This window comes from Schistocerca cancellata, chromosome 10 (assembly GCF_023864275.1).
Source record: "Schistocerca cancellata isolate TAMUIC-IGC-003103 chromosome 10, iqSchCanc2.1, whole genome shotgun sequence".
Classification (NCBI taxonomy): Eukaryota; Metazoa; Arthropoda; class Insecta; order Orthoptera; family Acrididae; genus Schistocerca; species Schistocerca cancellata.
In genome coordinates this window covers 164,262,821-164,279,272 of record NC_064635.1, presented here as the reverse complement: position 1 = coordinate 164,279,272, position 16,452 = coordinate 164,262,821, and the positions used below count along the sequence as shown (strand labels likewise).

The 16,452-nt window shown below is 42.9% G+C and overlaps 1 protein-coding gene across 1 annotated transcript in view; it reads left to right on the top strand.

The window, feature by feature from the left end:
- Nucleotides 1–16,452, top strand: part of LOC126106220 (rap1 GTPase-activating protein 1-like) — a 397,582-nt gene that overhangs the window by 225,132 nt on the left and 155,998 nt on the right. The gene's annotated exons all lie outside the window — the stretch shown is intronic.

Sequence of the window (16,452 nt, the reverse complement as noted above, 5' to 3'; positions counted from 1 at the left end):
GAAGTCATTCCCTCATGTCTTAGCAGATGTCCTATCATCCCGTCCCTTCTCCTTGTCAACATTTTCCACATATTCCTTTCCCCTCTGATTCTGCGCAGAACCTCCTCATTCCTTACTTTATCAGCCACCTAATTCACAAATTTCGTCTGTAGCACCACATCGTAAATGCTGCGATTCCCTTCCGTTCCGGTTTTCCCACAGTCCATGTTTCACTACCGTACAATGCTGTGCTCCAGCCGTAGATTCTCAGAAATGTCTTCCTCAGGTTAAGGCCTACGTTTGATACTAGCAGGCTTCTCTTGTCCCGGAATGCCCTTTTTGCCAGTGCTATTCTGCTTTTGATGTCCTCCGTGCTCCGTCCGTACTTGGTTATTTTACTGCCTATATAGCAGATTTCCTTAACTTCATCTACTTCGTGACCATCAATCCTGATGTTAAGTTTCACGCTGTTCTCATTTCTGCTATTTCTCGGTACTTTCGCCTTTCTTCGATTTACTCTAAATCTATATTCTGTACTCATTAGACCGTTCATTCCATTCAACAGATCGTGTACTTCTTCTTCAATTTCGCTCAGGATAGCAGTCATCAGCGAATCGTGTCATTGATAGCCTTTCACCTTGAATTTTAATCTCACTCCTGAACATTTTTTTGTTTCATCATTGCTTCTTCGATGTACAGACTGAGTAGTAGAAGCGAAAGACTAAACCCTGCCTTACTCCTTTTTTAATCCGAGCACTTCGTTCTTGGTCGTCCACTCTTATTATTCCCTCTTGGCTCTTGTACATATTGTATATTAACCGTCTCTCCCTATAGCTTACCCCTATTTTTCTCAGAATTTCGGATATCTTGAACCATTTTACATTGTCGAACGCTTTTTAGATGTCGACAGGTTCTGTGAAAGGGCCTTGACTTTTTTTGTCTTGTTTCTATTACTTACCGCAACGTCAGAATTGCCCCTTCTGGTGCCTTTACCTTTCCTAAAGCCAAACTGATTGTCATTTAACACATCATCAATTTTCTTTTTATTACATACATTTTGTATGTGTTCCATATCTCCTCCTAAGCCACTGGACGATTTCAACCAAATGTGGTACACGTATCACTTGCTGTCTGCAAAGAATCAGTGTGCGGATAGTACCTATCAAAAGGGTGGGTCTGAGGATGAAAAGGAAGAGTAGGCAACGACACGCGAATACCCAGATTTTATTCATCCAGTATTTGAGAATGACAGTCTAGTATCGTAGCCAACAGATAATACCGAAGCCGGTGCCTCGAAGGTTCCTGCGGGCATCGCGAACGCTGCTTCGAGCATCGCAGCCACTGAAGAACCCCCCAGGCCACCGACCAATGAAGACCGCCAATATAAGTGGCGGGTAACTGGCTACCAGCCTTGTTGTTGTTGTTGTGGTCTTCAGTCCTGAGACTGGTTTGATGCAGCTCTCCATGCTACTCTATCCTGTGCAAGCTTCTTCATCTCCCAGTACCTACTGCAACCTACATTCGTCTGAATCTGCTTAGTGTATTCATCTCTTGGTCTCCCCCTACGATTTTTACCCTCCACGCTGCCCTCCAATGCTAAATTTGTGATCCCTTGATGCCTCAAAACATGTCCTACCAACCGATCCCTTCTTCTAGTCAAGTTGTCCCACAAACTTCTCTTGTCCCCAATCCTATTCAATACCTTCTCATTAGTTACGTGATCTACCCACCTTATCTTCAGCATTCTTCTGTAGCACCACATTTCGAAAGCTTCTATTCTCTTCTTGTCCATACTAGTTATCGTCCATGTTTCACTTCCATACATGGCTACACTCCATACAAATTCTTTCAGAAACGACTTCCTGACACTTAAATCTATACTCGATGTTAACAAATTTCTCTTCTTCAGAAACGATTTCCTTGCCATTGCCAGTCCACATTTTATATCCTCTCTACTTCGACCATCATCAGTTATTTTACTCCCTAAATAGCAAAACTCCTTTACTACTTTAAGTGTCTCATTTCCTAATCTAATTCCCTCAGCATCACCCGACTTAATTCGACTACATTCCATTCTCCTTGTTTTACTTTTGTTGATGTTCATCTTATACCCTCCTTTCAAGACACTGTCCATTCCATTCAACTGTTCTTCCAAGTCCTTTGCTGTCTCTGACAGAATTACAATGTCATCGGCGAACCTCAAAGTTTTTACTTATTCTCCACGAATTTTAATACCTACTCCGAATTTTTCTTTTGTTTCCTTTACTGCTTGCTCAATATACAGATTGCCTTGTAGTTCGAGATTACCTCTAGTCGCCCGTCGGTGGCGACCGCTACACCGACTTGTCCAGGAACAGCTCTACAGGCAAATATTCAGTGTACATACACGCACACCCATGTCGAGCCATTGCTTGTAGATAGGCAGGTATTTCGCACAAGTTGAGTTGATTATACGTTGTTAAAGTGCACTTCTTTAGTCAGTGTTTTACTTACCTGTCCGGATTACTGCAGCGACAGGTCCATCGGCCACCTTCCACCCAACAGTCAGGAAGTAACGTGCAGTAGAACTGCTGCATCTGGCATGAAGTTCTAATGTATTATCTCTTTACAACCAACTGTAGTCGCGATTTTGCAGACAGTATTCACAAACACCACTGAATGAGCTGGCAAAATTATATCATTGTTCGAAGGATAGTTCAGGAGATATGACGACAAAAACACTGAGATGCGTGAAAAACTACGGCATCATGCATTACGTTTAATTTATTACTACTTGGTATTACCCCTTTCGCAACACTTTACCTACGTATGCCACTTTATGTACCTACAAAATTATATCATTGTACGGCACATAGTTCAGAAGATATGACTTCATAAACATAGAAATGTCTGAATACGATATTCTCTAGAGATACAGGTAAAGCGTACCTTCAAATACACTATGTGATCAAAAGTATGCGGACACCCCCCAAAACATACGTTATTCTTATTAGGTGCATTGTGCTGCCACCTAATGCCAGTTGCTCCATATGAGCGACCTCAGTTGTTATTACATCTACATCTACATCCATACTCCGCAAGCCACCTGACGGTGTGTGGCGGAGTGTACCTTGAGTACTTCTATCGGTTCTCCCTTCTATCCCAGTTTCGTATTGTTCGTGGAAAGAAGGATTGTCTGTATGCCTCTGTGTGGGCTCTAATCTCTCTCACTTTATCCTCATGGTCTCTTCGTGAGATATACGTGGGAGGGAGCAATATACTGCTTGACTCCTCGGAGAAAGTATGTTCTCCAAACTTTTACAAAAGCCCGTACCGAGCTACTGAGCGTCTCTCTTGCAGTCTTCCACTGGAGTTTATCTATCATATCCGTAACGCTTTCGCGATTACTAAATGATCCTGTAACGAAGCGCGCAGCTCTCCGTTGGATCTTCTCTATCTCTTCTATCAACCCTATCTGGTACGGATCCCACACTGCTGAGCAGTATTCAACCAGTGGGCGAACAAGCGTACTGTAACCTACTTCCTCTGTTTTCGAATTGCATTTCCTTTGGATTCTTCCAATGAATCTCAGTCTGGCATCTGCTTTACCGACGATATGATCATTCCATTTTAAATCACTCCTAATGCGTACTCCCAGATCATTTATGGAATTAGCTGCTTCCAGTTGCTGACCTGCTATATTGTAGCTAAATGATATGGGATCTTTCTTTCTATGTATTCGCAGAACATTACACTTGTCTACATTGAGATTCAATTGCCATTCCCTGCACCATGCGTCAATTCGCTGCAGATCCTCCTTCATTTCAGTACTATTTTCCATTGTTACAACCTCTCGATACACTACAGCATCATCCGCAAAAAGCCTCAGTGAACTTCCGATGTCATCCACCAGGTCATTTATGTATATTGTGAATAGAAACGGTCCTACGACACTCCCCTGAGGCACACCTGAAATCACTCTTACTTCGGAAGACTTCTCTCCATTGAGAATGACATACTGCGTCCTGTTATCTAGGAACTCTTGAATCCAATCACACAATTGGTCTGATAGTCCATATGCTCTTACTTTGTTCATTAAGCGACTGTGGGGAACTGTATCGAACGCCTTGCGGAAGTCAAGAAACACGGCATCTACCTGGGAACCCGTCTATGGCCCTCTGAGTCTCGTGGACGAATAGCGTGAGCTGGGTTTCACATGACTGTCTTTTTCGAAACCCATGCTGATTCGTACAGAGTAGATTTCTAGTTTCCAGAAAAGTCATACATAATACCTGTTAAAAAAATTCTACAACTGATCCACGATAGCGATATAGGTCAGTTTTGAACATCTGTTCGATGCCCCTTCTTGAAAACGGGGATGACCTGTGCCCCTTTCCAATCCTCTGGAACGCTACGCTCTTCTAGAGACCTACGGTACACCGCTGCAAGAAGGAGGGCAAGTTCCTTCGCGTACTCTGTGTAAAATCGAACTGGTATCCCATCAGGTCCAGCAGCCTTTCCTCTTTTGAGCGATTTTAATTGTTCCTCTATCCCTCTGTCGTCTATTTCGATATCTACTATTTTGTCATCTGTGTGACAATCTAGAGAAGGAACTACAGTGCAGTCTTCCTCTGTGAAACAGCTTTGGAAAAAGACATTTAGTATTTCGGCCTTTAGTCTGTCATCCTCTTTTTCAGTACCATTTTGGTCACAGAGTGTCTGGACATTTTGTTTTGATCCACCTACCGCTTTGACATAAGACAAAAATTTCTTAGGATTTTCTGCCAAGTCAGTACATAGAAATTTACTTTCGAATTCTCGCATGGCCCTCCTCACATTACATTTTGCTTCGCGTAATTTTTGTTTGTCTGCAAGGCTTTGGCTATGTTTATGTTTGCTGTGAGGTTCCCTTTCCTTCCGCAACAGTTTTTTATCTCGGTTGTTGTACCACGGTGGCTCTTTTCCATCTCTTACGATTTTGCTTGGCACATACTCATCTAATGCATATTGTACGATGGTTTTGAACTTTTTCCACTGATCCTCAACAATATCTGTACTTGAGACAAAATTTTTGTGTTGAGCCGTCAGGCACTCTGTAATCTGCTTTTTGTCACTTTTGCTAAACAGAAAAATCTTCCTACCTTTTTTAATATTTATATTTACGGCCGAAATCATCGATGCAGTAACCGCTTTATAATCGCTGATTCCCTGTTCTGCGTTAACTGTTTCAAATAGTTCGGGTCTGTTTGTCACCAGAAGGTCTAATATGTTATCGCCACGAGTTTAACCGCTCAAGGTAGTTCTCAGAGAAAGCACTTAAAAAATTTCACTGGATTCTTTGTCCCTGCCACCCGTTATGAACGTTTGGGTCTCCCAGTCTATATCCGGAAAATTAAAAACTCCACCCACAACTATAACATGGTGGGGAAAGCTACTCGAAAAATTTTTCCAAATTATCCTTCAGGTGCTCAGGCACAACAGCTGCTGAGTGAGGGGGCCTATAGAGACATCCAATTACCATGTCTGAGCCTGCTTTAACCGTGACCTTCACCCAAATCATTTCACAGTTCGGATCTCCGTCAATTTCCTTCCATACTATTGCACTTCTTATCGCTATAAACACGCCTCCCCCTTCACTGTCCAGCCTGTCTCTGCGGTATACATTCCAATCTGAGTTTAGGATTTCATTACTGTTTACGTCTGGTTTCAGCCAACTTTCTGTCTCTAGTACTATATGGGCGTTGTGACCGTTTATTAATGAGAGCAGTTCTGGGACCTTTCTACAGACGATCCTGCTGTTTACTATTGTTGTTGTTGTTGTTGTGGTCTTCAGTCCTGAGACTGGTTTGATGCAGCTCTCCATGTTTACTATTAGCACATGAATATTGTTATTCCCTGTTGCATTTCGCCTACTCCTACCTTACCGCGTCTCAGGAGGCGTCTTGTCGGTCTGGTTTCAGCCAACTTTCTGTCTCTAGTACTATATGGGCGTTGTGACCGTTTATTAATGAGAGCAGTTCTGGGACCTTTCTACAGACGATCCTGCTGTTTACTATTGTTGTTGTTGTTGTGGTCTTCAGTCCTGAGACTGGTTTGATGCAGCTCTCCATGTTTACTATTAGCACATGAATATTGTTATTCCCTGTTGCATTTCGCCTACTCCTACCTTACCGCGTCTCAGGAGGCGTCTTGTCGGGCCTACAGAGGGAATTCTCTAACCTAAAAAGCCACATGTGCACTCCACACGTACTCCGCTACCCTTGTAGCCGCTTCCGGCGTGTAGTGCACGCCTGACCTATTCAGGGGGACCCTACATTTCTCCACCCGATAGCGGAGGTAGAGAAATTTGCACCCCATATCTCCGCAGAATCGTCTGAGCCTCTGGTTTGCCTTCTACTCGACTCCAAACCAGAGGTCCGCGATCGGTTATGGGAACGATACTACAAATAGTTAGCTCAGATTCTACCCCGCGAGCGAGGCTTTCCTCCTTCACCAACTCCGCCAACCGCCTATACGAACTGAGGATGACCTCTGAACCCAGACGGCAGGAGTCATTGGTGCCGACATGAGCAACAATTTGCAGTCGGGTGCACCCAGTGCTCTCTATCCACATCTCGGATGAGACCCCCCGGCAAGCAGACAGAGTGAACACTGGCCTTCTTCCCCGACCTTCCCGCTATTTCCCTAAGGGGCTCCATCACCCTCCTAGCGTTGGAGCTCCCAATAACTAATAAACCCCTCCCCCCGTGTGCCTGCTCGGACCTTGCTGAAGGAGCGGGCGATGCCACACGGCCAGCCTCCACATTGACCCTCCGCCTCGTGCGCCGCGAACGCCGCTGAACCCGCCACTCCCCTTGGGGAGAGGGTGGCCCAACTGCGCCCGGTACCCGCGAAGATGTCTCGACAGCAGGGACAGTGGCTGAAGCATGTAACACCTGGGGTGTACCATGCAACGCACCAGACTCCCCACTGCCGCTACACTCCGAGGCAGCAGCCTGAAGACGGCTGACCGCGGCCATCAATACGTTCAGCTGTTCGCGAACAGTGGCCAGCTCCTCCTGCGTACGTACACAGCAGTCACTCATCCTATCCATCCTAAGAAATCAATTTACTGTAGAGAGTTAATAAACATTAGACATCGTGAGAGAACAGAACGGGATGCTCTGCAGAACTCACGGACTTCGAACATGGTCAGGTGATTGGGTGTCTCTTGTGTGATACAGCTGATCCCTAGGTTCACTGTTTCCGATGTGATAGTGAAGTGGAAATGTGAAGGGACACGTACAGCACAAAAGTGTACAGCCGGAACTCGTCTGTTGACTGACGGAGACCGCCGACAGTTGAAGAAGGTGGCAGTGTGTAGTAGGCAGACATCTACCCAGACCATCGCACAGGAATTCCAAGCTGCATCAGGATCCACTACAAGTATTATCATAGTTAGGCGGGAGGTGAAAAAACTGGATTTCATGGTCGAGTGGCTGCTCATAAGCCACACGTCACGTCGGTAAATGCCAAATGATGCCTCGCTTGGTGTAAGGAGCGTAATCATTGGACGAATGAACAGTGGAAAACGTAGTGTGGAGTGACGAGTCACGGTACACAATGTGGCGATCCGATGGCATGGTGTGGGTATGGCGAATGCCCGGTGAACGTTATCTGCCAGCATGTGCAGTGCCAACAGTAAAATTCGGAGGCGGCGGTGTTATGGTGTGGTCGTGTTTTTCATGAAGAGGATTTGCACCCCTTGTTGTTTTGCGGACACTATCATACCACAGGCCTACATTGATGTTTTAAGCACCTTCTTGCTTCCCACTGTTGAAGAGCATTTCGGGGATGGCGATTGCCTCTTTCAACACGATCGAGCACCTGTTCGTAATTGCACGGCCTGTGGTGGAGTGGTTACACGACAATAACGTCTGTGTAATGGACTGGCCTGCATAGAGTCCTGACCTGAATCCTATAGAACACCTTTGGAATGTTTTGGAACGCCGACTTCGTGCCAGGCCTCAGCGAACGACATCGAGCCCTCTTCTCAGTGCAGCACTCCGTGGAGAATGGGCAGCCACTCCTAAAGAAACCTACCAGTGCCTGAATGAACGTGTGCCTGCGAGAGTGGAAGCAGTCATCAAGGCTAAGGGTGGGCCAACAACTTACTGAATTCCAGCATTACCGATAGAGGGCGCCACAAACTTGTAAGTCATTTCCAGCCAGGTGTCCGGATACTTTTGATCACATAGTGTATGTGTGAAATATGTCAAATATATGTTATATGTACGTACGCTGGCAAAGCCAAGCTTAAAAATCTCCTCTTAAACCCCTGGATCGATATCATCCAGACTTGATGCAAATGCTACTTATTAACTCGAAAGGAATACTGTATGAGTAAAAAGCAGCAACATACTACTGGGGTAGGGGTGATAAGTTGGAAGGAGAAGGAGGAGATGGGGAGGAAGAAGGATGAAATGGACAGAGATAAGGGGAAGTGGAGATGGAGATGGACAGAGAGAGGTAGAGGAGTAAATGCCCAGAGGATGGAGAAGCAGATGACAGAGAGAGGAAAGAGGTAGAGATGGAGAGAGACATGGGGGAGAAATTGATGGACAGACAGAGGGTCGAGGAGGAGATTTACAGATGAAAGAGGAACGAAAAATTTGATTTATAGAATGGAAAAAATAGATACCCAGGAAACTCTGGGTACTCAGCTAGTTCTCTATAATTATGAGTTAACTCTGCAACGTATTCGATTCATGTCGTCGCAGGCTTGTGTCTTGTTCCCACTCCACCTCTCAGGGTGAGACAGTTCTCAAATCGGAAGGATGTGAGGATATACAACCACCTTCAGAGCCATGAGTATCGAAATATAATTACAGTTACAGTTTTTACCAACTATATGCGATACTTCTTGAGTATTCTGTTCTACAGCCTAAACAAATCGTATGACCTGCATGCTATGGTAATGATAATGCACCACAGCTGCTTCTTTTATGTTTTATTTACCACTACTGATTTCGAGCGATGACTCATTCCCAGGTTGCAGCTAGCTGCTATAAAGCTGTTATCAACGTATACAGGGTGCGGCAGCGTTCATAACGTAATCTGCCTTGCGCAGTACAATGACGTACTTCAGGAATGCTCGCCAGCTCGTGCCGCATTCATGTACTAATGAGCTGCCATTTAGAGTGTGACACTGATATGAAGCGTTGGAGAGCACAGCATCGTGCCTTTGCTGTTGAAAGTTATTTCAAGAATAACGACTCTCTTATTGCTACCCAGTGTCTATTTCGGCAACATTTCAGCTTGGGACGTCATGGGAAAGTTCCAGATGGACGGACCCTTGTGAGGTGGGTGTCGTGCATTTCGAACAACAGGTTCTGTTTGTAGTGGCAAACCGGGAAGAAGTGAAGGAACTGTATGGACACCAGAAGCCGTGGAAAATGTTAGTGCTGTACTATTGCGTAGCCCAAAAAGACCTGTTCGTCGTCATGTGCAAATTGTGCATATGTCCGATCGCTCATTCAGGAGAATATTGCACGAAGATCTCCATTTTCATCCATATAAGCTGCAGATTGTTCAGGAAATTAGGCCTCGCGATTAGGTTTCACGTGAAACATTCTGCTTAACCATGCGCGATCTCATTCTTCAAAATCCACAAATGTTGCACACCATCCTGATGTCAGATGAAGCTCATTTCGAGTTATGTGGTTCCGTGTGTGGTGTCACCGCCAGACACCACACTTGCTAGGTGGTAGCCTTTGAATCGTCCGCGGTCCGTTAGTATACGTCGGACCCGCGTGTCGCCACTATCAGTGATTGCAGACCGAGCGCCGCCACACGGCAGGTCTAGAGAGACTTCCTAGCACTCGCCCCAGTTGTACAGCCGACTTTGCTAGCGATGGTTCACTGACAAAATACGCTCTCATTTGCCGAGACGATAGTTAGCATAGCCTTCAGCTACGTCATTTGCTACGACCTAGCAAGGCGCCATTACCAGTTACTATTGATGCTGTAAAACATGTACAGTCATGAGCGATGTTCACCATTTATGGACTAAAGTTAAGTATTCCACAGCTACGTCCTTTTTTGCTAGTCTAATTTCCTTGTCCTGTTCCAGACCTCACGCCAGCCTGCGTGAGCTTAAACGCGTGCCTTTCGGCTTCCTCTCAAAACCGGGTTGGCTCTCTTGCCAATCCACAACACCGTGAATAAGCAGAATATGCGTTATTGGAGTGATGTAAACCCGCATGAACTGCACATCGAGCCCTTGCACAGTCCTTGTGTCACAGTGTGGTGTGGAGTTGATTCCTCTGGGATTATTGGCCCTTACTTCTTTGAGGATGACAGCGGTGTGGCTGTAACAGTCACCAGTGAACGCTACCTAAAGATGCTGCAAGACTTCGTTCTTCCCCAATTAGGTATGGTCGATGTGGATGTGTAACAATTATGATTTCAAAAGACGGAGCGACCTCGCTTAGAGCCAGAATTGCATGCATTTCCTGCGACAGAAATTTCCCGGTAGAGTAATTTCCCGTCTTGGTGACATTTCCTGGCCGCCTCGCTCACATGACCGTTCATGTACAGACTTTTTCCTTTGGGGCTACCATACCTGAGTTGAAGGATCGCACCAGAACCGCCGTCGGCAATGTCCCAGTGAATACATTAAGCCGAATTATGGAAAGCTTCCAACGCCGCCTAGATGAATGTGCTGTGGAGAGGGGGTATCATTTGACAGGATTCATATTCAGAAAGTAACCCACGCAATAGACAATGACTTACACATTAGTAAATGTCATACCTTCATCTATTAATTGACATAATAGGTAATAAATAAATTACAGTTACTGCCTGATGGTGTTTTTAATGTCCTACTATGAACGCTGCCGCACCCTCAGAGTAAATCAATAACGGGATAAGTGCCAAAAGACTCATTCCGAGAAATTTAGTCCGTTTGGTTTTGTTTTGCCAAAATTATTTTAATGAAGAAACATCAACAGTTAACAAAATATATTATCTACAGTAAGAATCACACAACTGTTGCAAACATTTTTTTAAGTTCCCTTCGTTTTTTCAATGAAAATAAATATTTGATTCTGAAAAACAACATACCAAATACCGTGCAGGTATCAGCAAAAACGAGGTAAATGCCAGTGAAAGAAATCTCAAGGATTTATGAGTTGTGTTAATAATAAACATATCACTGAAACATTTTACAGATACCTTGTCCTGTGATTAAATTAGTTCTAATCCTTCTGTTAATTTTATAGAGTACAAAGCAATTTTAATTGAATGGCTGTTCGAAACATGTTCTATCAGCTGCTTTCTAGTACGGTAGCAGATCTTCTTCTTTTCAGCTGACCAACTTGTTTTTACATAGTTGCCACTGTAAAACAGAGTTCTTTATTATGTTAGTGGTAATCGCTTTCTATAAAATCTTAGAGTGTTCCAGCCTTGAAGTTAGTTAAACATTCTTCTCATCTTGACGACATCATGTGCAATTTTTTCACTTGGATCCAACTACATTTGGAAATATTTATTTTCATTGTGTTAATATGTGCATCGGCTGTTTTTTTTTTTCAATAAAAAGTCCGCAGGCTGGAGCATAGTAAACACAAAGAGATTCTTAGGGGTCGCTTTGTCTATAAGTTTTACAAGATACTTAGGTACTTCACACTCCGACATTCTGTTAGCTTCTTACGTTTTCCAATCTGGGCAAAGTCTCTGTCACACACTACAAACAATTACAAAGCTTTGGGGCAGTTACTCGCGTTAGCCTGCTTTAGCCTCGTTATACGCTACCAGATATGATCGCAGCGCTTAACCCGCTTTTCAGCTTGTTGGCAACGTCACTTGGCCTGGTATTTCGGATATAACTAAAAATTGGCACTTATCCCCTTATTGATTTCCAACTACGTATTATGATGTACTTTTTTTTCATACTTGTGCATTAGTGTTACAACAGATTACTGTGTAGGAGATATGGTTTATTATTAAATTCACATCTTTGACGAAAATAGATTTTTTACTTATGAGATACAAGCACTCCTTAAGTAGAAGCATTAGCATTTGCAAGGATACTCACTATTCAATGTGAATCGAAGTACAGATTTGTAAATTTCCAATCTGAACTCACGGATTGTTTACTAATAGTTTCGTCAAATGAGACGATGTATTTCTCTCAATATCATGTTAACATCGACTTTTTTCAGGACGGTAATATGCGCTTATGGTCACTACAAGTGTCTATTTTGACAACGAAAAGGCTTGTTCAGCGCAACTGATAACAAATTTCGGAAATGGTGTTGCAGAAGTTTGCAAATTTCCTGCAGGCTATCTCATAATATTTTTAATGCATTTTATGGTTAATATTTCAGTACTTCATACAACGATAATAGTGCCGTTATTCTTATTGTATGAAACTGTTTTGAAAAACAGAAATAATAAATCTTTCTTCTTTTATGTTTGTTAAAAGCCACGGCTGATTTTTCTCAGGGCGCTATCACCAACAATAGCATACGTATCTCAACGTGAAGCCTTCAGTTCTACTCACGATGGATTAAAAATCCTTTTTTAATATTACGCGATAGTACATTTAAACAATTTTAATTAACTTTCTCTGTGTGGCTTGACGCTCCAGGATAGCTGCCTATGTGCAGTGCCAGCGTAAGCATTCATTGATATTGTTATTAATAAAAACTGTACCTCTGGCGTAATATGAATTGAAAAATATTGCAGGACGCCGTTTTCCAATTATTAAAATTATTCCTTCTGTACTTCTAGTATTATATGACTGTTGGAAGAACTTATATAATTTTTGTCATTGATGGCGTCGCTACAATAATGGGCCTACACATTGGCTTCATTGTTGCTTTGTTCTGGGTCGTAACCATCGCACCATGACATATCATCAGTTGTTGTTTCAAAAGACGACATTTTGCAACTCGACGTTCCTTTTGATTGTCCTTGAGGACTCGAGGAACAAACTTGGCTGCAACCCTGTTGCTCACCAATCCGCTGAACCGAGCTCCAAGGTAACCCACTAATCTCTGATGTTTGATCAGTTGTCTGTCGGCGGTCTGCGAACACTAGCTCACGATTTTTTTTTCAATTTTTTCGTCAATTCTGGCAGTTGATGGACGTTCAGAACGAGGTTTGTCAGCAATCGACAAGTCGCCATTTTTAAACTGAGCAAATCACTCGTGCACTTTGAGTTTATGCCACAGTGTCGTCTTGGCAAGCTGTTTTCAACGTTAAAACAGTTTCAGCGGGACTTTTACCGAGTAGAAAACAAAAATTCACAGCTACACACTGTTCATTTAGACTTGCTATCATAAGAAACAACACTGCAGATGAGCAGAACAAACCAGGTCGACAACACAGGCGGCACTGAACTGGCAATGGGTTGCGCTATACGCGCCTAGCGGCAGAAATGCGTACTACACAAGCTCCGCCCACTGCAATTTTATTCCGATTCTTTTTTTCTCAGGTATCCCCTCGCATTCGTAAATAGACGTATAAGAGAAATGTTATTCACATATATCAACGTCCAGAGAATGAGAATTTAATTCTACGATAATGATCGAAGCAGAATAAATGAATTAAAATTTGTGCGGCGGCCGGGATTCGAACCCGGGTCTTCTTGCGAGGCAGAAATACTAACCATTACACTACCACCAGCACAATGGTCAACATTGCTGCACGAATTACACACGTTGAGTGCCGCAAACTTCAATTCATTATCACTGCTGCCAGGGCTCTCTGGAATAGCACCCCAGCGTTGGACGTAAAGGGAAAGTCCTGTACCATAGTGATCTTATAGATCTTGTAACTAAATGTTTCCCTGATACATTTGTCTCTTCATTATCTACGATAATTCATTTCCGCTTCCTCGATCATTATCGTAGATAATGAAGAGACTTAACTGTCTCAGGGAAACATTTGATTATAAGATCTATAAGAATTTAATTCGTTGCAATTGATATAACTTTTTCGTAATATACTTGGCCAACCAGTACATGCTGCGGTAATATGGCGAGCAATAGCAAGTTACTTTGTATAACCACGCAGCTTTGTATATTTACTTTTTATTAGAATTATAGGGTTGCAATAAAGCTACAGATTTAGAAACACCAACAGAGAAAAGCAACACTCCACAATTTTGTCGCCTACACCGTAGAAACAGGTGTTGAAAGAAACGGAAAACCAAAGAAACTGCGATGATTAGAAATCAAACGAAAAATAGGGAAGAAGAAAACAGATCCTGCTAATGTAATACGTACAAATTACTAAGGAAAATTTGAATTTTGATCACCTGAAATTCGATCTGATCAAAGTCAGCTGACAAGCTTGTGTGGCAGCAATGAATTACATGATTCAGATGCCGACTAAAAACAAGAAGCTTTTTTAGGAGTATAATGAATTTGAGGGAAAAAAACGGAAAACTTTCGTTAAGATGTGCATCCTGCTCGTTTTGAACCCATTCATAACGCAGTGGCTGGTAGACGCAACGTAATTATTCATGTAAAATATGTTTGCGCAAACAGTGAACTTCTCAAATTTTGACTGAACTTGATCAGCATACTGTTTAATACATTGTTTCTATAGATAATACAAGACTTCAGGCATCATTTTCTCCTTTTCGATTAAGAATGATTTAGGAAACCAAAACAAAATTAAATATTAAAAGTAAGTACATAAAGTAGAACACCAAAAATCTTTCAATACGTTATCTAATCTCCTTCGATATGTCATACAAAAATTCGTCCTCCATAAGTCATATTATCTTATGATTTTATTTATTTATTTAACCTGATCAGATTATGGCGTTCATGCCCTTACTTGCTTTGGACCAGGGATTCACACATACAGTATTCTTTGACATCGTAGTTACCTGAGAAAGAACAATAATTTTAATATGACAAATTGTAATAAAATAATATTATCAGATTTAAAATTGATTTGAAATTACACTATGTGATCAAAATTATCCGGACACCCACAAAAACATATTTTTTTCATTGGCATTATGCTGCCACATATTACCAGGTACTCCATGTCAGTGACCTCAGTAGTCACTAGACATAGTGAGAGAGCTGAATCGGGCGCTCCGCAGAACTCACGGACTTCGAACGTGGTCAGGTGATTGGGTATCACTTGTGTCATACGTCTGCACTCGAGATTTTCACACTCCTAAACATCCCTAGATACACTGTTTCCGATGTGATAGTGAAGTGAAGTGGAAACGTGAAGGGACACGTACAGCACAAAAGCGTACAGGATGACCTCGTCTGTTGACTGACAGAGACCGCCGAGAATTGTAGAGGGTCATAATGGGTACTAGGGAGACATGTATCCAGACCATCACACAGGAAATCCAAACTGCATCAGGATCCACTGCAAGTACAATGACAGTTAGGCGGGAGTAGAGAAAACTTGGATTTCATGGTCAAGCGGCTGCTTATAAGCTATACATCACGCCAGTAAATGCCAAACGACAACTCGCTTGGTGTAAGGAGCGTAAACATTTGACCATTGAACAGTGGAAAAACGTTTTCTGGAGTGACGAATTTCGGTACACAATGTGGCGATCCGATGGCAGGCTGTGGGTATGTCAAATGCCCGGTGAAAGTAATCTGCCAGCGTGTGTAGTGCCAGCAGCTAAATTCGGAGGCGGTGGTGTTATGGTGTGGTCGTGTTTTTTCATGAAGGGTGCTTGCACCCCTTGATATTTTGCGTGGTACTATCACTGCACAGGCCTACATTGATGTTTTAAGTACCTTCTTGCTTCTCACTGTGGAAGAGCAACTCGGGGATGGCGATTGCATCTTTCAACACGATCCAGCACCTGTTCATAATGTACGGCCTATGGCGGAGTGGTTACACGGCAATAACACCCCTGTAATTGACTGGCCTGCACAGAGTCCTGACTTGAATCCTATAGAACACTTTTCGGATGCTTTGGAACGCCGACTTCATGCCAGGCTCCACCGACCGACATTGATACTTCTCCTCAGTGCAACACTCCTTGAAGAGTGGGTAGCCATTCCCGAAGAAAGCTTCCAGGATTTGATTCAATGTATGCCTGCGAGAGTGGAAGCTGTCATCATGGATAAGTGTGGGCCAACACCGTACTGAATTGCAAAATTACCGATGGAGGGCACCAAAAACTTGTAAGTCATTTTCAGCCAGGTGTCTGGACAGATTTAATCATATAGTGTATGTATAGACAATGTGAGTAAGTAATAAAGTAATAATGGTAGTAGTAGCAGTCCTACAGCTGCTGCTGCTGCTGCCCTTGCTTCGACTAATAATAATAATTACTATTATTTATTATTATTATTATTATTATGAAAGTGATAATGACAGATAGATACAAAAAGTGAAATTTTCTGACATAACGACTTCTGTGGGTGAAAATTTTAGGTTTCTTGCATGAGCTAAGAGCATTGAGAAATGAGGGAAATATGATTGGAAGGAATTATGTAATGGGATAACCAGAGC